This window comes from Tamandua tetradactyla, chromosome 3 (assembly GCF_023851605.1).
Source record: "Tamandua tetradactyla isolate mTamTet1 chromosome 3, mTamTet1.pri, whole genome shotgun sequence".
In the NCBI taxonomy this organism is placed as follows: Eukaryota; Metazoa; Chordata; class Mammalia; order Pilosa; family Myrmecophagidae; genus Tamandua; species Tamandua tetradactyla.
The window spans coordinates 1,837,647-1,863,959 of NC_135329.1; the positions used below are offsets into that span (position 1 = coordinate 1,837,647).

General features: G+C 44.9%; 1 long non-coding RNA gene across 1 annotated transcript; it reads left to right on the forward strand.

Annotated features, from left to right (window-relative positions):
• Positions 1-7,045: 7,045 nt before the first annotated feature.
• Positions 7,046-14,645, forward strand: LOC143675921 (uncharacterized). Its single transcript, XR_013171683.1, has 3 exons — positions 7,046-7,228; positions 13,308-13,397; positions 13,563-14,645. It is a non-coding gene; the product is annotated as an uncharacterized LOC143675921 (long non-coding RNA).
• The last annotated feature ends 11,668 nt before the right edge of the window (positions 14,646-26,313 follow it).

Below are 26,313 nucleotides of genomic sequence, written 5' to 3' on the forward strand. Positions count from 1 at the left end.
ATAATGTAAGATTCTGGAAATACCAATTTCTCTACAGGAAAGGGGACAAGATATTTTCCTGAAGTCGTCACTGTCTTGCATCCTTAGGTTTCCTAGCACATGGCATGTGTGCCTTGCCTGTCTCCAAGGGAGAGCTGCGTACGTGTGCCCGGCAGGAGGGGTCCCAGGCAGCTCAGCAGTCCAGACTGCCCCAGGTCAGACCGAAAGCCCTTGGTGCCTGAGACACTTACTCTCGGAGGTACAAGGAAGCTCTCGTGTGGACTTGGTCCACGCATGGCCTGTCCCTGGCATGTCCGCCACGCCTCTGATGACCAGAGGGGGCTGCTCCCTCAGGCCAACCATGAAGACAACATCTAAGTGCAGTTACTGATTTATCTCGAGTCAGAAATAAAGGAAAGAACTATTGGTTCAGGAGAGCTAGCTGGCTGCTGTAGTCCTTCCAGAATTAATCCCTGTGCCTGGCTCCATTAAGGATTGTGAGCCTGCAGATTTCCAGCCTGCTGCTCCTTTACAGTTGTCCTACCCCAACAGTAAACCCAGCCCACCTAGAGGAGCCCGAGGAGCGCGCCGCAGGGTGTTCACGGTGCAGGAAGTAAGCGCTTTAGGTATGGGACAGAGGAGCGCGGGACCAAAGGCCTGACTCAGCGTCACATTCCTAAGTAAACTTCATCCTCTGCAAAGAGATTTCATTTTTTTCACCTGTAAAATGAGCGATAAAATACTATGCTAAATTTCCTTCCAACTTTCGGGTTGGTATAACACAGTATGCTATAAGAACGTTTAAGAGCTGGTGGTTCTGAGTTGGAATGTGTGTTCAAATCCTGACTCTGCCGCTTACTAGGAGTGTGACCTTGGCTGGGATTCTGAACTTTTCTAAGTCTCAGATTGAACATCTGTATGCAAATGCTAATCTGGTTTTGGTGAGGGTTGTTTTGGAAATATGCAGCTCCAGGGACTGGCACAAAGTACATGAAGACGCGGTCATGAGTGGCGACAGTGTCTGGGATTGCAGATGAAGACATGGTCATGTCTCAGGTTCTAGGGAACTTGAAAAAAAGATCCATTTTCAGAATGGCTGCTGATCGCATGTTTGTCAGGCATTGGAGTAGGTCACCAGGGAAGAGTGAGTTTTTACTCCCTTGACCTTGCTTTGGTCTGGGCACTGCAGAGAGCTTAGAACACCTGCGTCCAGCCTCACCAGAAAAAGCTGGTCCAAAGGTCCATGGCAGACCCAGCAGTGTTTCTCTCTGAGCCATAGAGTACGAATCCCTCAATCCCACACCCACCAGCTTTTTCTTTTGCATGGGCAGGCACCGAGAATCGAACCTGGGTCTCTGGCATGGCAGGCGAGAACTCCCCCTGCTCAGACCCTGTGGCCCGCCTCCCACCAGCCTTATGACTGAAATTGCCATTGCTCCAGCAAGTGTGGATTTTGGGGGAGTAGTTCTCAAAGCCCCCAAGATATACAGTTTCCATAAGAATGCCAAAGCATTGTGACATTTAGGAAGGCCTCTGGGCTAAGAAAAATATCTCTCCTGAGAGCCTCTACGTTTCTCCCTCTCTAAACACATGACTTGATGATCTCATGTGTGAGATAAAGGGCAGCAGAGGATGAGGTCTGACAAGCTATCTTCGATTTATTTTCTCTTGCGCCAATTCACTTGGAAAATACTATTTTGCTGTTAGCTGAATTGTAACCTCAGTCCTTCTGATGAATTTCTAAGATTGTCAAATACCTACTGTTTACTCCTCTCCTGAACATGCCTGCCATGCTGTGCACAGATCTAACTTTCAGGGCCAGCATTCTCCCCCGTCAAGGCATGACAGTGAGGCTGCTTCACTTCCTGTGAAGATGCAGACACAGCTGGTCATTTTCTTCTATTCCTTTCTGAAACCCTAAGCTCTCTTAAGGCTTTCAAAATCTACCTATCTGTCTAACCATCATCATCTATTTGCAATAGTAGATAATATCCTTGAACATACACACACATTTTAATGAACTAAAATATTTAATGAACAGATTTGAAAGACTAAAAATGAAAAAAGCGGTGGATTTCCCCCTCAACACTAATAAGCCATCTTTTTCTTCTCACGTTTCAATTTCCCCAATTTTTGTTTTACTTTTGCCCCCAAGTCTTTCATTGGATTAACGCTTATCTACCCTGCTAGGTTTTAATCTTCATTATATTTTATTTGTTTGATATCATGGTCTTGTCCCAGATTCCTTCCCTGTCTTGCCCTTTCTTTTTTCTTTCCACTTTCCTCCCTTTCTCTCTCCCTTCCTTCTTTTCTTCCTTCCTTCATTCCTTCTTGACATCCTCCACAATCCCAAAGAATTAAAGGTGCATTACGAGATTTAAAAAGAAAAAGAAATGGAAGGAAGGAAGAAAGGCAAGGGAAGGAGGAAGGAAGGAGGGGAAAAAGGAAGGGAGGGAGGGAGGGAGGAGGAGGAGAGAAGAAAGACATAAATCAAGGGAAGGGAATAAAAGCGTAATGTGGTAAAATGAGAACATGGGGTCAGCGAACTGACAGTATCCAGAAATGTATACCCTAAGATTAGTGGGCAATATATTTGGCTTTGATTTTCAGAACAATGAAAAGTAAAACGAAGTATGAATAGTTGTAAAAACTGCATTGTTCTTTACAGATAAGTATACCATGTACCAAACTGATGCTCAGAACTCAGGTATGGTAAGGATTTCCTAAGTAAAAAACTTCCTTTAATTTGGCTTTCAGATAAGTAAAAATTTAGGTGTATTAAATGAAATCTGGTGGGAAAGAGTGAAGCTATTCAGGCTTTCTGCCCTCGGCTACTCAGCCCAGAGCTGTGTTCCCGCAGGGGAGAGCCTCCAACTGCGCCCGGGATCCCTGCACCGGCACGGCCTGGGAGCCCAGGTGGGCCCCCTGATTTCTTTTCTCCTCAAGGAGATAATAAACGAAAAAAGAATTCTTATGCACATGCAGGTATTATGATGTCACCAATTATTGTCACCCCAAACTATGATGTCACAGATGAGTCTTAGCAATATTTTACAGCTAACAATATTTTAATACTGTTAAAAATCTTTGATTCTCTGTATTTAGTTAACTCAATATATTAGTTTTTAATGGAAAACTCTCCAAACACTTTTTTTTTTGCCTGTTCAAAGGCTTTTATTTTCTCGCTTTCAGGTCACATTTTCTGTTGAAACATGTAAAAAATAAATAAATGCATGTGGAGGGCTTCCCCAGCAACAGCTCAATATTCTTTGAGATTAGTTTTCAAGAAAAAAGAGAAAAAAAGTTATGCCACCACCTGCTGTTTGGCCAAATCTGACCTGACCCCTTTCTCCTTTTCTTGTTATTATAAACATCAGGCTCTTTAAGTGCGAGCTGTTTGGAGGAGCGGGGGCTGTGAGTGTTCCTTCCTCGGTCCCACATGCACTGGGAGATGGATGAGCTTTTTGATCTTTATTTTATGGGCGTCTGATAAATTGCCTCTGGCACCTGGGAACTGAAATTTCACTATCTGAAAACTAACCCCATGTCAAACAACACGGCTAGCCTCAGCTGCTCAACTGAAGCCCTGGGTAGCTGGGCAGAGGCTGTCTGTGCTCAGCGGGTACATACGCTTAATTTCAGAGGTAAGAAAGGACTATTAAAGGCTTTCTACGCGATTCAAAAACGTGTTTCTTGAAGGACTTCACCATGGTTCTTACTTTAGGATTTTTGAACAAGTCAAATAAAGACTTACACCAACTGCCCAGCCTGAGGAAAGGGCTGCCAACAGAAGGAGATTTGTTCTGTTCCGCAACTAGACTTGGCCTGTGCGGGGGTCTAAGAGGAGCGCAGGTGGTCCTTTTCTGGGGACAGAGGAGCTATAAACAAAGTCATTGGCTGAGACAATGGTCACCTTTCTCTTGACGCCTTATCCAGGGGCAAGCGAGCTCAACACCAAGGAAGGGCGAGTGCATTTCTCTCCCCGTGCACTCTGCAGATATTTAAATTTTTAGGCAGAGAGGAAAAGAAGGTTGGGAGTGACTGAAATGCTCTCACATGGTGTGGCTTCTTAAAGGAAGTGCAAGCTTGGGAAACCACTGACAGACCAAATGTGAAACACCCCAGGACTTCCCAGGGACATGACCCCCAGATCTGAGGTGCTAGGGGTTCCATACTGGCACACACCACTTTTATTTTCTCCTTCTCAGCTCTATGAAATCATCAGTTTAGAAATAATTGTTACCCAGGGAAAACAGTATGCTCAGATTTGCTCTTTTCCCAAGCTCAGAGGAGATGGCTATTTACCTTTTAAAGTTTCCTTCTGGGTTGCTGCTTTGTGTTCTCTCTAGTATGGCTTACTCAGGTCTGAGACTTGTTGGATGGATGCATTTGGGTTTGCAGAGGTAGAAAAATTTGGTTTAAAAGTTTTCTTTTCTTTTATCCAGTAAGTCCTTAGGACTTAGCTATCTGAAATGTGGTAACTCTGCTATAAGTACAATGCTGCAAGTCAATCATTTATTTTACCTAACAAGCATTTATTTAGCAAGTAAAATTTATTTGGCTTAGCTCTGGGTGTGTAGCAGTAAATCGGACATGTTTCTTGCCCTTGAGGAACTCATATGCTCATGTGAGTGACCAATTTGTATATGAATAGCAAAATACAATTGTGTCATTGCTCTGTTAGAAGTCTGTAATTGGGTGCCTGGGACCACAGAAATGGGAAGGGAATTTTTGAGGTGACATTTGTGCTAGGTCTTAAAAATCAAGTGGATATTTTCAGATAGGAAGGGCGGGTAAGGAGAGCCAGGGGAGTAGCCTGTGAAGGTGGCAACCTTGAGTGGATGTGGCAGCTGTAGGGCAGGGCAGGGGCTGGGATGGCTGGATGGGAGGAAGGGCCAAGGAGGCACGAGCGTCCACAGAGGAGGCCCAAGTCAGCTTCATCAATGAAGATCTGGAGGTCATAGTGATATGTGCACAAAGAAAAAGAAAAAGTGAAATGCAGGGCTGCATGTCACAGACTTCAAGGTTCACAGACTTCAGCAGAGTCTTTTTTTGGTGTTTTCATCTTGTCAGGGAATGATATTGAAACTCTAATTTTATAGGTGAAAGTCTAGGAAGAAATCAAGGCTTGGGGTTCGGGTCAGCAAACGAATCATGAACATGGATTCTAGAGTCTGCAATCCATGGTTTGCCTCCTGGAAAACAAAGCAAAGCACAAAGCTGGTGGCGTGGCGGGTGAAAGAGCCGCGGACGGTGGGTCCAGATTCCTGGAAGCTGGTCTTGGCACCGTCCTTAAAACGTGCTCTGGATTTAGATAATTTCCTAATGTCTCAGGACCTCATTTTCCCTATTTTGTACTTCCCCTTCTGCAGCATTTCTATATTTGAAATGTTTGTCAATAAAAATACATTTTTTAAAATGTACACTATCCCATTGATTTCGTCTCTTACATTGAAAGTTTTCTCTGTCCACAGGATTTTGGAATCCCTCTGATTGGCCTAAGGATTTTGTAGGTTCTGCTACTTGCGGCCTTGGGCGACCGGAGACCTCACTGTCTTTCTGGAATCAGAGGGTAAAATGACTCAGCCAAAATCTCCAGGGCAGTGAATGGTCCCGACCCGCCCAGAGCAGAGAAACCAGCGGCAGTTCCTGAGGCCCAGCAGTCCGTGCCTTGTGCGGGGAGACCCCAGGGCTGCTGGCCCTGCTTGCTGATGGGCGTGGAAGCCGCTCCTTCACAAGAGGTAACAGCGCAGTGGTGCAAACGCGAGTCCCCTTATTTAGGAGTTGTTACTCTCTAGATATACACAGTATTTAGAGTCTATCCAAGTGTTCAGCCACTTCGACAGCTGATATCTTTTGCAATGGAACTAAAGTATATTTATTATTACGTTCGGCTGAATGTCTTGATTAAGAAAAACAACTCATCAGCAGCCACTCTACTAGAGCAGCTCTATTATTAATCGCTTCTCGAACGGTTTCCCTTCTATAGATACATTATTTGACTGGATGTGTTGGGCAGGGACTCAGTCATTTTATGAGAATCCACAGTGGAGAAGAAATGGTTCCTTGTCTTCAGGTAGGTGGGGAACAGGTGTGGGAGTGAGTGACAGGCAGATTTTTCCAGCTGTCATCCCTGGAAACCAGTGTTGCTGGTGCACAGTGCAGGAAAGGAAGGGTGAATGTACTTGGAGTTCCAGGAGTGAGTTTTCTTTTCTGCACCTTTTTGGAACCCTGTCTGCCCAAGCAGCGGGCATCTGCTCCCAAGCCTTCAGGCTTTTCTCGGTTTATGACTTGGGGCACCTTTCTTCACGTTTGCAGCACACAGCACTGCACCCGTGGGCCACCACCTCTGGTCTCCGAGCACTGAGAGGGCCAGGGGAGGGGACCTCAAGATGGGGTCAGAGGGACCTGTAGATTGGAGGGAGTTTCTGGGGCTTCTTGGGGTGATGCTCTTTCCACAGAAGAGAGAACTCTCAGCTCAGACCTTCATCCCAGGACTCTGCACTCTCTGGCCCCTTATGTGCCGCCATCACACGGCTGCTGTGTGTTAACATGGGGCAAACTCAGCATTGAAACAACCAAACCCAACAGCTCTCTACCTCTGACCCTAATTTAAATTAATTTACAATGATATAAAGCCAGATAGAATTTTGAAGACTTGAGTGAATGGACGTTTTCAAAAAACATACATGAGCTATTTTTCAAATGTAGACAAAGCAAACTCATAAAAATATATTTCTGTGAAGCCACATGTAAATGATTGATGTATATAATGCGAATATTCAAGTTATAAAAGTTCAGTTCTGTAAGGCACATATCGGACCTTTGGAACATGTGATGAATTTCAGAGAAATAAGAACCCCACACAAGCCAGCTATTCGCACGGGAATTTAGAGCATTTGAAAGGGAATGCAATTTGACAGTATGTTTTCATGCTTATATAAAAAGATAAGATTTGTAAAAATAAATGTGGGATTGGGAAATAATAGGGTTAAAAAGACAAGGCTTGCTGCATTCCAGCACCCCAGATTTCTATTCTCTTGCACTACAGGTCAGAGAGACTGAAGCTGTCACGGACAAGCAGCTCCCTGGTGTGTTGAATGGAAATAGCCTGTTGATTTTCTTTTTCTTTCTTTCTTTTTTGCTTCTTCTTTGTTGATAGTTAAACTTGGCCTCGAACTCAGGAGTGCTTCAAACAGTATTTGCTGACTGCGTGGAATGTCTATGTTGCTGACTGCGTGGGACACTGGTGAGATGACACAGGAATTAGGCAGTGTAGCCTGAATGTGCACAGTGCATTGTCCAGAAACTTAGTTTCCAGGTGAAGAAGGGAAGGCGGCGAGGGCAGAGGCCTGGGAGTCGAACCACTTCGTTTCTCCATCAGGCAGCACGGGTGTGGGTCAGACAGGCCCCGTGGGGGGACGTGCCTGTGTGTGAGCGCAGGTGAGGGGACACGTGGGGGTGGACGTGGAACCCGTCAGGGCAGCTCACCGCTGGTATGCAAGACCCGGCTCTCCGGTTTCGGTCCCGTCCCTTTCCCTCGCAGCTGGCGGACGCTTGCAGTGTATCAGGGAGTGGAGGCCTTTAGCCACATCCGGAGTGCATCGGTCAGTACCCGACGAATTAAACTCAGGTGGGCAGGGGGTCAGAGGGCGGGTCTGCGAGCTTCACAGATAAACTGAGATTGGATGTGGACGTGGCACAGTCCAGCCAGGTTGGGACTGGCCAGTGTGCGGCGATGAGCGGTGGAGGAAAACCTGGTTCCCCTTTAGCTGTTGTGTCGTCGACTCTATGTTATCAGGGCTCGTGGGAGAGAAGCATAGATGACACAAGGAAAGGAACATGTGCCAAAGAAGCCCCGTCACAGCACGAGCAGCTTCTCTGGACCTATCACGTTTCACTTGGCAAGTCTGTCCTAGAGTGGCTGGAAAATCGGCAGGGAGGCCCCACGTGCACGCTTAGCGTGAGGCCTACAGGGCGTTGTTTCACAGAGTACAGCAAGCAGAAATGTTCAGGAGTGAAAAATCTCAGCAAGGCGCAGTCCCGTCAGGGCCCTTTGGATCGTCCCCATCAGTAGAGGGCAGGGGTCCCTCGGCCCCGAGTTCCTCTCCACAGCTGGCCCCAGGTCAGCCCCTGCCTCTGAGGAAGCTGGCCGGTGACAGCGCCCGGCCTGCACACCCAACCGGTGCGTGAATTTGGATTTCACCTCTGTCTCGGTCCCAGTTCCCTCCTCTGTGAACTGGAGATAGCATATCATACAGGGCGCTGTGAGGTTTAAAGGCCACAATAGAAGTAGAAAGCTTAATATGCTTCCCGGGTAACTGCCCCAAATTATTCACTTGTACAGTTTTAATAATATATCACCAAATCTAAGCTGCCCACAATTATAAGATGATCCCCAGATTTAAGAACTTTTGGGGGGAGAAAAACTCATGCTATTTTTATTATTTTTTAAACTAATCACCATTAGCATACAGTATTTTTATGGTACCTATTACTTTCCTCTTTAGGTTCATTCACAAGCAATATTCAGTCTAATCCTGCAGATGTGGAGTCTAATATTTTTTTTCTAATCAATATTGGCCTCCAGGGACTGCAGAGAACAGCGTGGTGTCTCTGTCCCTTTACAACTCATGTTTATCTTCCATAGTTAGCACATTTAGGAACAACGGTACAATGTGAGGTTTATCAGAGAATACCAGAGTTTTCTTTTCTTTTTCTTAACCAAATGACATCTCATGAAAGTTCAGCAAATTATTTTTATTTAGAAGACATCCTCATCTGCTTGTTTATCTGTCGGTCACCCTGCTTTGGGCCCTGAGTGCCACAATGTCACAGCTGCCAATTCCAGCTATAAAAATCTTTGCTAATTTTGAGAAATTTAGGGCTTTTCCTGACAGTAGTTGAATTGCTTGGCACCTGAAAAGCAACTCATTTATATAAAAACTTGGGTTTTCAGTGTTGTGCAACTTCATAGTACAATCTTCCAAGCCACAGTAGGAGATTCAAATCTGCACATGAATCTGTGTGCGGCCATCAGTGAAGACTCCTCGTGAGAGACGAGCAGTGACAGACACTTACTGTGAACGAGCTGTGTCCCGGGAAGTGTCAGCAACACGCACCTCCAAGCTGCTAAGCTCTTGTGACGTTCCATTGGAAGATGCATGCTAAATTTAAAAGAGTCTAGAAAGTGTGTTATCCATAGCATCTCCTAGCTCGCTCAAATGACCGTGTGTGGCATTTCCTCCTCTCATCCTCCATAAGGAAGAGGGACTTGGGTTCCTCTGTGCTACTGTAGTAGATTGCTCTCCTTGGGGTTTTCTTTACTTCCTCCAAAAGCCTAAAAACAAATGATCAAACCAAAAATACATAAATACATATTAAAAAAAAAAAATCTATGGAGCTCTCAAAAATACCGATTGTAGAAACAAAACTGAAGTACTCAACTCCTCTGCTGTCATCCTCAGTTAGTTCACCCCCCGGGGTGGGTGCATTCACCTATTGCACAATTCAAGCTTTGGAGACCACGCACCCCATGGCGTGGATCCCAGGACGGGCACCTCGTTTTCAGGTAGATTGCAGCCCACCTTCCTGTTCCAGCCACTGGACTCCTGTGTGTCCTTGGTCCCGTCGCTGCATCTCTGAGCCTCAGTTTCCTCACCCTTAAACCTCTTGCATGCATATTTCAGTGTGTTTCAGCTCTTTGTGCTCTACAACTAGCCTGCTTCCTCAGTAGTGGCAAAGATCTAGATATATCACACCCCAAATCGTAACTAGAAGATAATTATCATGGATTAATATAATGATGACATATATGCTTTGCTACTTTGCAGTTTACAAAATATTTAAAGTTTTTTTATTGAAAAATTGTCACACTCAATATAATACAATCAATGGCTCACAATATCAGCACATAGTTGTGTATTTTTCATCATTTTTAGAACATTTGCATCACTCCAGAAAAAGAAATAAGAAGAAAAAAAAGAACTCATACATCCCATACCCCTTACCCACCCCTCATTGACCACTAGCATTTCCATCTACCTAATTTTTACTTTTTATCTCTCTCTATTATTTATTTATTTTTTATTTGTATTGTTTTTTACTCATCTGCCCATACCCTGGATAAAAGGAGCATCAGACACAAGGTTTTCACAATCCCACAGTCACATCGTAAAAGTTGTATCTTCATATGATCATCTTCAAGAATCAAGGCTACTGGAACACAGCTCAGCAGTTTCACGTACTTCCTTCCAGCCACTCCAATGCACCATAGACCAAATATATTCTATATAATATATAAGAATAACCTCTAGGGTAACCTCTCAAATCTATTTGAAATCTTTCGGCCACTGAAACTTTATTTTGTCACATTTCTCTCTTCCCCCTTTTGGACTCTTTCTCATTCCTTTGATGCTGGGTCCTGGTTCATCCCAGGATTTCTGTCCCACGTTGCCTGGCAGTCATGTCCCACGTAGGAGGGAGGGCAGTGAGTTCATCGACCAAGTTGGCTTAGAGAGAGAGGCCACATCTGAGCAATGAAAGAGGTTCTCTGGGAGTGACTCTTAGCATAATTATAAGAAGCCTTAGCTTCTCCTCTGCAGGAATAACCCCAAGATCGAGGACTCAGCCTATTGAATTCGTGGTCCCCACAGCTTGCCAGAATATCAGGGATTCCGCAGATGGGAAAGTTGAGTATTTTTATCCCTTCTTCCCAGTCCCCCAAAGAGACTTAATACTTTTTCATTCATTGCTCAGATTTCTCTGGAATATATTAGGGCATCACACTAACCTGTACAAACCAATAAGATCTCACACCCTATTCAAGATTCCATGCACTTATGGTGTTCAAGTAAACTGACCATAAAGTTAAATTAGATAATGTGCTATCCAAAATAGAAATTTTGCATCAAATAAACATTTCTCCCTTTGGTCTCACACAGAGGTTGAAGTTTGAAAATATGGGTCATTACATCCTTTACCCGGTATTCTGATTTACCTTAGTCCTATCCAGATCAGCTTCATTCATATCTCTACTCAAAGTCTGATCACTTTTTCAACTTTTAAACAGTTCCCGTATGGGGTACTACTGACTTTCATAGCTTCAGACTAACTCAGAGTCTCAGGCGTCACAGAAATACCCGAAGTTTCTAGGAATGACCAGGTTATATACAAACAGCTCAGTATCTCAGAATTCAGAAATATCAGTTACAACTCCTGAATAGATGTGGCTCTGTAAGAGTTTACAATCTAGGACCCTTTACACTAGGCTCCAACCTGATAACCCATGCTCTCGACTTTAGTTCTCTGAGTTTGTATGTTATGGTCAGTTCATGTGAGTGAGGCAGGATAATATCTGTGTTGTTGTTCCTGACATTTCATTCAGTCCTTAAGGCCCTTTGTATGTGCACAGCCCAGCTCCCCCTTCGTCGTCCCTCAGGCTGCCTCCATCCATCGTGGATAAAGGAACACTGCGCCATAAGCACCAGTGTGCACATGTCCACTCGTGTCCACACGCTCAGCTCCTCCAGGTATGAACCTAGCAACGGGGTTCCAGGATCCTACAGCAGCCCCAGCCCTAGCCTCCTGTGGACCCACCGCACTGCCCTCCAAGGGGCTGCAGCCCTCAGTTTCCTACCGACAGAGAATAGGTGCATCTCTCTCTCTGCCTTTCCTCTAGCACTTGTTTCTCTCTGTTCATTTTTAATCAGTTTTATTCCCACATCATCCAATCCTACCTGAGTAAGTAGGCATGGCTTTGCCTCCATAATCTCTATGAAGATAATTCCCTTTCTTCCGCAAATAACCCACAAAATGTTTTTGGGTACTACCTTATTTAAGCTTATTACACGACAGCGAGATGGACAGAACAGCAATGACTTTAGGACATGACAGGAGAACAGGAACTAAAAATCAAATCTCTTTACATCTTGTGCCATGATGATTCATTTCATGCTTTGCCTCTCAGTGCGAAATGGACAACCATTTTTATTCATCAAAGCCTGTTCTCACACCCACGTGCTTGTGCCGTGTCTGTTCAGCATGAGTGACCTCTGGGCAAGTGTGCGCTGCTGTCGAAGGGGAAGCCGTGCCCTTGTGCTGCTGCATTTAGGCTCAGGGCACGTCCGTGTGGCTGGGCTCATGGTGGGGCAGGTGTGTCCAGGGGAGGCCACGGGCGAGAGCAGTGCACAGGGGTGGGGTGGGGGTCTGGGGTGGACGGCGTGGGGCAGGGGCAGTGCCCACAGGACAGTGCCTAGCCCTGCCTCGAGGCCACCGAAAGCCACTGTGGATGGAGGACCTCCCCTTCAATGGCTGCGCCTGGGCATTTCGTCTCTCCGGTCTCTAGCCCTGAAACCGAGGCGTGATTTCAGACCTTGCGCCGGGATGAGTCTCTAAGTTCTGGGATCCCCAGCTGAGGTTCCATGTGCCAAGTTCAAGCAGAGTGCAGGGTCTCTGGAATCCAACTTTGGTGCATCCCATCCTGCAACTATGATATATGATAAAAGGGAAAATCGCAGCCAGGCTTGACTCTGTTCAAAGCAAGGTGCTAGTTGAAAGGACAGGACAGAAAATAAGTCCTAATGGATTAATGGCTCATGATAAATGTTTCGTTATAAAAGCTTGTGAATGATTAGATAATTCTTACTTCCAAGAGTAGAATTTAAATATTTCTGCCTGGCTTGCTATCAAAGTGAATAAATCACTTAAGTATCTAGTTAATAGTCAAATTTTTATAGACCAAACAAAAACAAAAAGGATTGGAAAGATAAGTTTTCTCATAACTAATCAACATCTGATTTACCCACTGTTTACTTCCTTTAAATAACATTTACTGCTGGTTGAGGCAACTGAATAAAAACGTTAAAAAGAAAATCTAGGGGACTATGAGAGAAATCCTGTGTGATACCTATCCATTCAGGCAAATGAAAATAAAGTGGAGTGAAGATTTTTCTGGGCAGCTATAGTTGTTAGTAGAAACCAAACATTTAATGAAGTATTTTGTCAAGTGTGTAAATGTGTCTGTGACTATTCCAGGCCCATTCCCCCTTCCTGTGCACCACGCAGCTGCCACCAAGCACAGCACCGCCCCTTGGAGGGCAAGAGCCAAGTGTGGTGTCCACGCGAGCGGAACTTCTTCCTGGGTGTGCCGACGTCAGCTTATCTTGCATAGGATTATGAACCCAATTCATTTCCTTCTATTGAAATTAGCTTAGGAAACAAAAACAAATGTTGATGTGATTTGAAGGTGTGATTCAAATATCTCTTCTACCTGGGTCAGTGACTTGGTTTTAAGAGTTTTTCACTTAACTCTTTCTTGTCATTTCCAGCTACAACTCTCATGAAGAACAACAGTTTTGCTGTGATTACATTTGACACACCCATGCTGTTTTCCTCTTTATTTTCATTTGGCAGAAAGGGTAGGTATTAAATAAGCTATCTTTCACAGTCTACTGGAAGCACTTTGTCATCTTTAGTCAGTTGAGTCAACCAGCAGTAAATATTATTTAAAGAAAAGTAAGCAGTGAGTAAATCAGACTTTGATTATTTATGAGAAAAGTTGTTTTTCCTGTCTTTTTTTTCAGAGCTTTAAAAGGAAAAAAAGAAGAAGAAAAAAAACCCTCTGTGTAGGCCAGATAAGGGAATTACAGTATTGTCCCTCCTAGACTTCTGTCTTTTGGATCAACCATATCAAGATGTATTTCATAACACGAGTTGTCGTGACCTTTACATGAACTCTCAGGCTGTGAAAGTCCTGTGAAAATTCTAGAGTGTGTAAAAGGTGACAAATGTGGCATTGGAATGCGCTTTCCCTCTGTGAAAGGACAGAGTGTGGTCTGCCCAGTGCCTCGCTTAGCCGGGCGCCAGCACGCAGGAGGGCTTGAGCGGATCCTTTTGGTAGCGGAACCTCCTTGTGTTGTGGTCAAGTCAGCAAACCCACCTGACCAATGCTTCTGCCCGCGACCTCCGTCCTGTGCAGGGGAAACCGAAGGATGATGCCCTTGCCGACCAGTGTTGCTTCTGCCAACATCCTCCCCAGCTGACTATCAGTCAGGGTCCTCTAGGGAGACGGAACCAAAAGGAAGCACCTGTAAACAGCATGAGATTTACAAAGGATCTCCCACACCTGTGGGGCTGCACGAGTCCAGCTCCGCTGGTCAGGCTGCAATGGCTCTCGGTGAAGGTCTCCAATGGGTCCCCCGGGAGAGGCTGCCCGGCTGGAGGAGAGACGAAAGGTCTCCCTTTTCCCTGCTGAACTCGCCACCTCTCCCTTAAAAGTTTTCAACTGTTTGAACTAAACTTTTCTCATTCTGGAAGACACTCCCCTCATCTGGTGGCCGATGAAGTCAGCCAGAGATGCAATCAGCGGATAACTTCAGTCCATGAAATGCTTGAGCAGACAACTGGGCACCATCACCTGGCGGAGTCGACACATGCACCTGTCATCACAGCTGACCAGAAATGTGAGGGGTCGAAGAGGAGTCTGCGTTTGTCTGGAATCCACAACTCTGTTCCAACTTCAAGGCTAAAGCTTCTATCCGAAGTTCTGTTCTGCTCGAGTGCAAAGATTTGTAGAATTAATTTGCATATCACATATTTAAAACCAAAATGTGTCTTGGAGGTTGAATTTTTTTTTCCTGGTTGTTTAACTGCATAAGGGATAGATAGAAAAGAATAAACCAATAAGATAAAGAAAAGACTTTTCTTTCCTAGACTTTTCAATCATATGTATAGGAATATATACAGCTATTTTATGAAATTATTTTGAATTGTATACAATTCTTACTTTTAGGACACTATTATATTTATCAAGTGCTGATTTTATTTTCTTAAAGATCAGGATATTTATCAGACATCTTAAATACTCAGATGAGACACGTAGAGATGTAAAGTGTAGTTACTTAAATGCTCACTCCTTGGCATTTCTACAGGCAGCAGCACCCCTTCTGCAGTCTTCTCTATGGACCACTGTGAGAAATGAACAATTGGGAAAACACACAGACTGTTCCCCGTTTCCCTACCAGGGAGACTGTGAGTGGGGCATGGACCCCTGGGTGTGTGGCAGAGAAGGGAAGGTGGTCTCTAGTGGGTTGAAGTTGGGTGTTGTGAGTGAGGGTTTGTAAGTGGGATTCATGGCGCAGGATGGGGCTGTTGAGATGATCTGGAAAGAATTCCAGGTTGGAACGTGGTCTTGGCAGATGACTTCATTGCTTCTCTATCCTCTCCCAAATCATAATGATATAAAGTTTTTGGATTGCAAAGCTGCCAACTCTTCTGTTTGCAGGGACCTGGTTGAAGTTACTGTTTAGTCTGAACGAGGATCAGGGCGAAGGGAAAAAAATCATAACATTTTAGAATAAGATTAAAATCCAGATGCAATTCTGTAGACGCGTAATCAAATTTAGGAAATTGAGTACCCAAAAAGTACTCAAAGAAGAATTTCAGGTCTTCACTAGAGAGCAAGTGACACATTCCATGTTTTGTGAGACTGATTTCATGAAGTTGATACTGAATTGCAATGCAATTTCATGAATGAAAGGGAAGGATGGTTTACTCAGCATGTCCTATACATTGAGCATTGCTTCAGCTACCTTACCAGCATTATCTTACTCCATTCTCATAATGACCTTGTGCTTTAGAGTGAATTCTTGGCCAGTTTACCAAAAAAAAAAAAAAAAAAAAAAAAAGCAACAGGAAAATGGGCTTTAAGAGTAAGAATATTGCCCAAGGTTACACTGCTGGTGGTTTCCAGAGCTATGATTTGAACCCAGGAGTGTTTGAGTCAAAATTCAGGGTATTGGAAAAGTTTGGCTGAAAAAGACAACTGGTGAGTCCTGTAGGCTCTGACCTGTGTCCTAAAGGCTTCCACTGGCTGAGAGTGTCTGGACAGGCTGTGAGGACAGAGGGAACTCAGCACCACTCAAGGGAGAGTCTGGACCACACACTTTGCTTAAAGAAAATCGGTTTATATAAAATAAATACTAATCACAGAATCCCCACTAAGGAAAACTATTGTTAACTATGCACAGAATCTTCTGTTTACTTTATCACAAACCTGCTTTCTCATCAACCCACCACAGATGGGCAGACTGCCGTTCCCCAACCCCTCATCTTCCTCATCACCTTTGTGTGGCTGCCAGGCACCATGGAGACAGCCTGCATTTCTCCTCCGAGAGAACCATATATGTGCTCATGTATGCATGTGTGTATCACATAGGAAACCGCAATTATTTAAGGTTTCCTTTTGTATGTAGAATTTTCTATTCCATCATCCTTACTCAAATGTCTTCCATTGCTTGTACACTGGAAAATCTACCTTATTTTTAATTTTGCAAAGTAAAGGGCACTGACACTGCTTCTCTGGTGTTTCGCAGAGTCTGACATATTCTAGTGGGTAAAGCTGTGTGACAGGCCAATTTAATTTGATGTTCTCTATGGACCTTTCTAGATCTAACATTATTTTATTGGTTGATTCAATGATCTGATAACACGTGAGCACCTGCTTCGGGCATCGCCCTCTGTCAGGCAGAGAGCAACAAAAGTCTTGCTGCCTCATCAAGCTTGCAAACTGGAAGGGGGAATGTGCAGACAACATGCAAACAAATGAAAAGTGACCAAAATGGGTTGAGGTAGCAAGTGTGATAAGTGCTCTAAAGGACAATAAAGTGCATGGGGAGTGAGAGGGGATCTTTTTTTTTTTTTATTTTCTGCATGGGCGACCTGGTAGGTGAGAGAACTCTGCCACCAAGCCGCCACCACACAGCACTAAGAGGGGATCTTTTTCAGATGGGGCAGTCAGGATAAGCTTTTCTGATGAGCTGACATCTGAGTAGGTCACTCGGCGGAAGGGAAGCGTCAGGGATGCACAGGAGATGAGGACGGGAGAAGAGGGAGGAAGGTGAGTGAGTGATTTCTGGGGTGAAGAAACCACATGGCAGACAGTGGATCTGCGGCAGAACGGGAGGTGGGAGTGAGGACGTGGAGAGACGTAGCGGGGGCCGACTGCACAGATTGTCACCGCCCCTGAGGACCTTATGGAAGTCAGTGAAGGGCTCTTGTCACAGGGATGTCAGGGTCATGATACTGGACATTTTAAAAGGTCAGTTTTGCTATAAGGCAATTTGAAAATGTACAACTTAAATGTGTATTTCAAAGGATCTCTTTTGTCACTTTATGAATGGGCCTTTAGGATCAAAGCCTGAAGCAAGGAGCTCAGTCAAGTGGCAGTGAGCTGGGGACATGACGCTGGAAACAGGAGGGCGAAACTAATCCAATTCTAGAAATATGCTGCTGGTTATCGAACATAATTTGCTGACAGATTCAATATGAGGCATAAAAGCAAAAAGAGTCATCAAGGACAACCTTACGTGTTTTTGGGGGGTGGGCTAGTGAGCTGGGACAACTTGAAGAGAGGAGTTGTTGTTTATTGAGGTGGGGAAAGCTTTGCAAGGATTCTCCAGGAGATAAGGTTGTAGGGAGCAGACATTAAGTTAGAGGTTTCTAATGGACATCCAGATGAGAATGCTGAAGAATTGGGGTCTAGAGTTCAGAGGAGAAATGTGGACTGGAGATATGCTTTAGGGTCCATCACCATATAGATGTGACGTAAGTCTGTGAGCTCTGGGCTGGATCACCTGGGAAGTGAGAGTAGATGGAAAAGAGATGAGGTTTTAAGACCAAGCTTCAGATGCTTCAATAACTAGGAGTTGGGGAATGAGGAGAGACCAGCAAAAATACAGCTAGTGAGCAAGTGTCCATGGGAGTTTATTGGTGTTAGGGACACCAGCCTGCTTGGAGTGCTTCAAGGAAAACGGGAGCAGAGGATATGGAGGAGGGGTGGCCACTATTGTCTATTTTTTCCCAAAGCCTTTTGCCACAGGGGAAGGGTAGAAGTGTGGGTAGCTGAGGGATGTGGGTCTAAGGAGATGTTTTAAGTCACCATTTTTATTTTTAAATGGGAGACGTTTTGACCCATCATATGGTGATTTGAACGGTTCACCTGGACTGGTTCAATGGAAGGCAGGCTGACATTTATAACTGTGCCTTTTGATACAACGTTACCGTTAAATGTCCACAGAACGGTGTGCATTTCGGCATCTGGGCACCTTCTGGTCCATGGATGGAAGGAAGTTGCCCTCACACTTTGTAACAGAGTCAGAGTCACAACAAGCTCGCAGGTCACTCCATTTGCTGAGATAATAACGAAGGGAATCAAAGGCCCCTGTGACCACAAGGCAGGCTGGCATCCTCAGATGAGGAGATTTATGAACTGAAGTGAGACACGACTTTTAAAGGCCACAAATACCATTTCCCTGCACTGCCTACTCTCGACACATCCTAGGCCCTTGGCATCTGGCGTACTTTAGAGAGCTCGTCTTGGGCAGAGTTATGAGCCGGGGTGTTAACCCATGACGGCTCACCCAGAGAACCCAAATCCCACGAGCATGGAGGGAGGGAGGGAGGAGGTTGTGGACAAGTTCTGAGCCGTCCTGAACAGGGGACAGCAAAAGTCTGGCCAGACGGCCCAGAGCGGTCAGTGCCCCTTCCTGCTGGAATCTTCATGACTCCGACCCCTCCTGGCACCAGTGTTCTCGTTTTGTGGCTGCAGAATGGATTTTCATCAGTGGGAAACCACCTTCTCCTCTGAGAAGTGGAGCTTTCTTCTACTTTGGGTATATTGTGGCTGTCAGATCTCTCCTCAGGAAATTCAGCACTCTTTGACTTTCCTTTTTCTTTAAATATCTCCTATGCTTCCAGTATCATGTCAAAGAGAACAATTAAGTGCCTTCAGCTACATGGTTTTCTGCTGATTAAAGGTGTTTGGATTTTTGTTGGCTCCTCAGTAGAGGTGAAACTGAAGTTAACTTCTGCCCAGTCCATGGCAGAAAAGTTGCTGTGTGCTTGCATGTGGGGAGGGGCGGGGCGGGTGGTGGGAGGGTCTCTGGTCCACTGAAGGACAGCTGGCCTTTCAAACACGAGAAGCACCTGTTTCCCCAGAGCCCCTTCTTATCATCCAAGTACTCCTGAGCAGTGACTCACCTGGGCAGCGTTCTGGTCGTGAAATAATTCAGATGCACTTAAGCAGCAGCCTGCACTGGCTCACATCTGACTTTGCTTCTGTCCTAGGCATGGACCCTGGTCAGGACGGGTGACTGTGTCGTGGCTGGGAGAGAGGCAGCGGGCAGTGGCCCCGCAGGGACTCGAGGCTACCCGGGTCTGCCAGGGAAGCAGCCCAGATGCTGGCGATGGTCTTCTTTGTGCTTGTCTCGATTTGCCAGAATTAAAGAATAATAATAATTCACTTTATCTTAAAAAACAATGTTAAGAGAGCCCTATTTTCATTATCAACTGGGAAGCACCAAGATGCAAAGCACAGTGGTGAAGCTATCTGGGGAACTTGAAATCTCCATCAACATGGGGTTTGCAGCATTCATGCTAAATCCTGCTGTTTCCCTTTGATTACTCTGGGTGCCATTTCGTCCACTTACTGTATCATCCCGTAATTGCCCTGGACAGTTTTTCATCAGGAAAGTAGTTACGTTCTCTCATTGTTTGACACAAAGTGTAAAGAAAAGGTATTTAAAATGTCAGACTACTTCGGTATGTTATACCACAAAGGATGGAGCAGATGTTTTTAGATAAACATCAGCCCTGGTTGTGCATTGTTAAGACACTGAGAGAGCCTTTTTCAGAAGCAGGGGCAGCTCGTGAATTTAGAGGAGGCTTAAATACTGTACTTTCGCATACAGCCATAAAAAGCTGGCAGAGGCGACAGGAATGAATGAATGGGCACGGAGCTGAACATGTTATAACTCAGATTACCAATAAAAATGTCAGGCTCAAATCTGAAGTGAGTCGTTTTGTGATTCTGAACTGAAAGCATTTTTTAATTGCTTTCAAATGGAAAAACTTAATATAATTTAATAAAATTTATCTACTTTATTATCAAGAAGGTTATTATTGCAGCAAAGGGAAATGGAGGATTTAAATGTCATTACTAGCATCTAATTTCCCAGCTCTTTTATTGGGATGTTATTAAAACAAGACCAAATGGACTTTGCTACATCCATAAAAGCCAGTCAAGCAATAAGAGTTCATCTGGACCCTGCAGCATCATTAAAAGTAGGCCAAGGCTGAAGACTGGCTGGTGCGGGTGGGATGTGCTGCGGGGAGCAGGTGGGATCTGTCAGGCACAGTGTAGTGGCATTTTATGGCTTGTGAAGCTAAGAGAGCAGCTGGAGAGATGCATGCCAGGGACAATGGGTGTCTTTGTCCCCAAAGGATCTTTTGGGCTCATTAATGTACATTGTGAATCAACTAAATTCTTTGAAACAAATGGTGGTACAGATGAGCTGTGGTCCTGGGCAGCAGGTGACAGAGTGACCATTTTCTCTGCTGGAATGTAATGCTACTAGCTCGCTGGCTGGGTACGTGGGTTTGGAGTGCCTTTTACAGACCTGGCGTTAGAGGAAGGCAGGACAGCTTGTGAGCCAAAGAAGTATTTAGAGTAAAACACATGTAAATCAGAAGGAGAGGTGCCCTTAGGCTGTGAGGAGGGACCTGCAGTTACTGGGAGAGAAACATCTCCTGACCCCGTTGAATGTGCTGGAAATCATGGTGGCAATGGCCAACATATGCCATTTTCTGAGAGCTTCCCATGTGCCAGCTACTTTGCTGAATACCCTGCATATTTTATTTCATTCACAGCAGAGTGCTGAGGTGTTACCCCACCTTGCAGGTGACTGTAATTCACGTTTGTTCTGCTCTCCCCCGCCTCGCCCTACATCTCTTCCAGCATGCCCAGGTGTCATGGAGCCGCGCCAGCTCCATGCAGAAGGAAACAGCATTACTCCAGGATCAAAGGTCTGTGGACATATGTCACATTTATTAAACAACCATAAGCCAATTATTTCATGTGAAAATTGCTCCACTAGGCACAAAGTTCGGTAGTGAGTTCAAAGACATTGAAGAAGGTGCATCTTTGTAAAGGAGAAGGACGTATACACGCGGCAGAGGCACAAGTGAAAAGAAATGAGAAAGGGGAAAGAGTGTGGGCTAAAGTATCCTGTCCCAGGGTTTCAAAATGCAACCAGGGGCCCAGCGGGCGAAGGAAACTGTTTTACACTGAACCTAACTGCAACTCACGGCACCCAGGCCTCAAATTGCCAGCAGAAGATTACAGGAAAGGGCCATTTAAACAGGCGACTACAGGACCACAGGCATTTCTATGTATGTCTGTGCACAGTTCCTGGTGCTTATGTGTTCCAGTTTCTCCCAGATACCTAGGAATGGGACTGTTGGGACACAGGGTACACCAATGTGTGTGCATGTGAGTGTGTGTGTGTACACCAATGTGTGTGCATGTGAGTGTGTGTGTGTACACCAATGTGTGTGCATGTGAGTGTGTGTGTGTACACCAATGTGTGTGCATGTGAGTGTGTGTGTGTGTAATTTAATAGCAACGATAAAGATCATTTTGAGAAAAAAAAAGAAAAAGGTCATCTACAATCCCATCTGCCAGAGATGCTCCTGTTTTCTTCATAGTGTTAACTCATCACTTTTCAAAGCTGCCATCGCCAGCAAGAATTTTCACAGAGATTTTTGAGGTAGTAGAAATAATGATATCTGGAGATGGGTCCAGATATCAAATCCTGCCTCTTTCATTTATGCCACGGGGGAGAACTACTGATTTCTCTCATGCCTCAGTGACTGCAGCAGTGCCACCTCACAAGCTGTGGGAGGATTAACTAAGTAAACGTATTAGGCACATGCCACAGTGTGGAGCACACAGCGGGCATTCATAAAAGGCTGGGGTTCATTATTAGTGGGTGTTTACACTTCACCGAAATCATTTTAAACATGCTATTTAGAACACGCCATTCTTCCTAACTCTGCTCCAACAACTGGTCAGAAAGTCCTGCGCTGGAAGCCAGACGTCTCAGGGTCCTCACCAGTCTCACTCTCCTGCACTTCCGGGTCGTAAATTGTAACGTCCTCAGTAAGGAGGGACCCCGCTCATGGCACTCAGGCATAAACTACCTGTCCATAGTAAAAGGCTCTGAAGGAATAAGTGTCTTGGTGTAAGGGATAATGAAGGGGCACAAACGGCGTGGCGCCCTGCTGCGATGTCTACGTCTTCATCCCTGGAGCCTGTGATGTTACCTTTCATGGTCAAAGGGAAGGTAAAGATCTTGCTGTGGAGAAGCACCCTGGATTTCCTGGTGGGACTGATGTCCTCACTACAGGGGAGCAGGAGTCAGGGTCAGGGGAAGAGGGCACGATGACAGAAACCGAGATTGGGTTGCTGCCCTCTGGGGACGGTGGAAGAGACTGTAAACCTAGGAAGGCAGGGCTCCTGGCAGCTGAAGCAGTGCAGTGCATTTCCCTTTGGTGGTCTCCGGAAGGAGCTGCCCTGCAGACATCGAGACTGAGCCTGCTGACGTGGATTTGGACTTCTGACTGCCACACTGGAAGAGCATACAGTAGCACTGTTTTACTCCACTACGCATGTGGTGATTTGTTACAGAAGCAAGAGGAAGCTAACCCAAGGCTCCATTCCTGTCCTGAATCTTAGTTCTACCACGTCATTTAAGTCTGACATCTGGGCAGATTACTTAACCTACCTGAATCTCAGTCTCATCTCTAACTAAGGGAGCTACATCTCACTCGTAGGGATGGTTGAAAATTAAATGAATAGTAACTGATTTACAAGTTTGGAGAGATGTAGAGAAATTTCAACTCTTACTCCTTGATGGCGGTGATTTAAATGATGCAGCCATTCTAGAAACCACTTTTGTGGTTCTTCAATAAGCTAAACCTAGGATCATCACACAACCCCAGCAATTTCATTCCTAAGTATATGCGTGGGAGAACTGAGAATAGGTGTTCAAACAAAAATTTGTACGCAAATGTTCATAGCAGCACTACTGAATATTCAAGAGGGGCAAACAACCCAAATATCCATCAAACACTATACTATACAATGGGATAGTATGAAATAAAGACTACCCATAATGAGGCCGAAGAGTTACTTCCAGGAAGCCTGTTTGTTGTTCAGATGTGGCCTCTCTCTCTCTAAGCTCAACTCTGCAAGGAGAATCATTACCCTCCCCCTATAGAGGACATGCCATCCAGGGGTGAAAATCTCCCTGAGAACATGTGGCATGACTTCTAGGGATGAGTCTGGCCCTGGCACTGTGGGATTGACAACACCTTCTGAACCAAAAGGGAGAAAAGGGGTATAATAAAATGAGGCATCAGTGGCCAAGTGATATTAAAAGAATCAAGAGACTATCCTGGAGGCTACTCTTGTGCCAGCTTCAGTTAGATAGTGCTCTTTGCCATGGTTTGCTAACCCCCAACCAACATCGCTCCCGTTGGCTCCCAAGAACACCTAAGACTCGAGCTGGGTCTATAAAGGTTTCATGCACTAGGTTTGCTCTCCTGGAACCTATAATTCCTGGAAGATTCCTAGGTCCGATAAATCCTGAAACTCAGAGGGACCTGCCTCTCCAAGATTATCTACTGATTACATCCTCCCATCCATCAGTGTCGTCACCACTTCTCAACCAGAAAAAGTCAGAATGGGCATTTCCCAAAGATCCTGTAGATTCAGAGCAGGATCAGAGTGGAAGGAGGAGGTATAACAAAGAAAACAGGATTTAACAAATGAGCATAACTGCTGAGTCACCATACTAATATTCCTTCTAGCCTCCAGTGTTTTGGAGCAGCTAGAAGGAAAACTCTGATTCCACGACAAACTGGGATCTGTTCTTTAACTACTTATTGAAATGTACTTTGAAAATTAGTGCTTTTTCTTTCTTTGCTTTTTTATATATGCTATATTTTACAATAAAAATGTTAAAAAAAAGTAATGAAGTACTGACTTATGCTATACTATTAACTTCGAAAACACTGTGCTAACGAGAAGAAGGTAGACACATATTGTGTGATTCCACTTATAGGAAATGTGCAGAACAGGTGATTTTACAGCAATGAAAAGGAGATTACTGGTTGTCAGGGACTAAAGGGATGGAGAGTGACGGCTAATTAACACGGAGCTCCTTTTTGTGTGATGAAATGTTCTAGAATTAGATGGTAGTGATGGTTTCACAACTTTACGAATATGCTCAAAACCAATGAGTTTTATGCTTTACTTTAAGAGGTTGAAGAATATATATCAGTAAAATAAATATGTTAAAAATGATAAAAGTGATAAAATATGTAAATGCAGTGCATAATGTCTGACATCTCAGAAACGCATCTCTAGGTTTTATTACAATAATCATTCTTTAAGCACTTAGCACCATGCATAGGAAAATATTAGGTCTATGTTTCATGCTTAGAATTATCCAGTATTCTTTTGTCATTCTTCTCTCAATGCTTTTTTCACAACCCTAGTGAAAGTGTGAATTTTACAAGTAGTCCTAAAGAAATAAAACTTGATATTTATTAAGGAAATACTGACCCACTACCCTCATAAGTGATTTATTGATTTTTCTTGAAGGGGAATTGTATAAAATCTCTTTTGGAAGTAAGTCAAGTCAAATTAATTTTTTTAAATATCCTCTGAGCTGATACTTGGTTGACATACTAGCTACAAGAAACATTCCTTGGGCAACTCTAACAAAACCTTCTTGTGTGAATTTAATAATTTTAACAATAAAGAAAAAGCTTTAAAAACATTATTTAAAAATTAATTTAAAAATCATGATCTTATTTTCAGACCCATAGGCAGTGTAACACAACAGTTCTGCAAAAATGGTTTAAATTACCAAGGAAACTGGAATTATTTTCCATACTGAAGTTTGTTGAATACAGGGATATTAAACATGGAAACTTTCTGTTCTTGTCTTCTTAAATGTAAAAAGGGTTTTAAAGGAATTCAAGTTTCTTTTCAGCCTTGTGTACTAAAAAAATTAAAAGTTTTTATTATAAATAAAATTAAGCAATGTGAAGATAAATTATTGCATAAAACCAGTCACTCTTTCTACTTATATATTCAGCCTTTCCAATTCACCTTTCACTGTTTTCTACTCAAAGATACAGTCGTCCTGTCTTCTTCCGCTCACCCACTCGGTTACTAACCGTTCTCCATAGCCGAACAAACCCTCCACATGGCCGATGAAGACAAAACACCCACAAAGCAACAACGAAGCTGACCTAAAAGCAGGAGCCCGGCTGTGAACGGAAGGAAGCGCTCTTTCAAGATACTCCTGAGTGGGACCCTGGAAGCACTCACTCAGGCCACACTCCCCCCCCCCCCCACGCTGGTCACTTCCACGCTCCCACCCAGGCCCTGCCCGGGGAGCTGCGCTTCTCTGCCCGACGTTCCTCCGGGCCAAGCATGCCGTTGGCATTTCAAACTTGACCTGAAAAAAGAAAACAGAAGGCGGATGCCATCGTGAACCTGGTGATGTAATACCTGGAAGCCACGCTGGAGAAATGATGATGAAAGGCGTTCACAGCCCCTAACCCAGCCTGCTCACTCTCTGCGGCGGGCTCCGTGGAGGCGGTGGCACCCGGACCGCAGAGGCGGCTTCCCGAGCGTCTGAGCCCCTGCTGCGGGGCGCGCGGCGGTGACCGCGAGGGCTCCGCTGCGCACGTGCACGTGAAGCCCGCAAAACACAGCCGCAGGAAGGAACTCTCCTTAGCTAGCCAGACTTACTCACTTTGGAACGTCCCAAAAGGCACTTCGGATTCCAGCTGGGTCAGAAATGCCCGAAACGCCCCAGGCCTTGGGGCTGGTCCCCACTCTCCCCTGCAAAGTGCGCTGGGAGATTGTCTCCTCGGGCCACCGACTCAGGACCCGGAGGGCTTGTGGAACTTTCTGTCTAACCAAGTTCTACTTAGCATATTAATATGGATTCGTTTATTTTAATGGAACTTCAGAAAAGCCAATACTATGTGCCCTGTCCAAGCAAATATTATTAGTAGGCTACAGGCCATCTATCCAAAGTTAGGAAGGTTTTTCTTATTTTCTTCTTAGGAGACATGTGGAATCTAGCTGGAAATTTGGATCCCTAGGATCTTTTTCTCCTCTTTGGGGTGGAAGTCAAATTATAACAATTTGGGATTTCTGGAAAGAATAATATTATTTTACAGTAGGAGATTTAATGCCCATTTCAGACTACAATTTCAAATCCCTTTTTCGCACTCTGGGGGGCGCGACGCTGGTACCCGCAGTGCAGGGACTGCGCGGGCCTGGGCGGGAGCCGCGGGGAGCAGAGGGCCGTGCGGGGGAGGCGGGGGCGGGACACCCGCGCGCCCGGCCCTGCGCACACCTGTGCCGCCGCGGGCGTCGCTTCGCCTCCCGGCGCGACCCGGAGGCCGAAG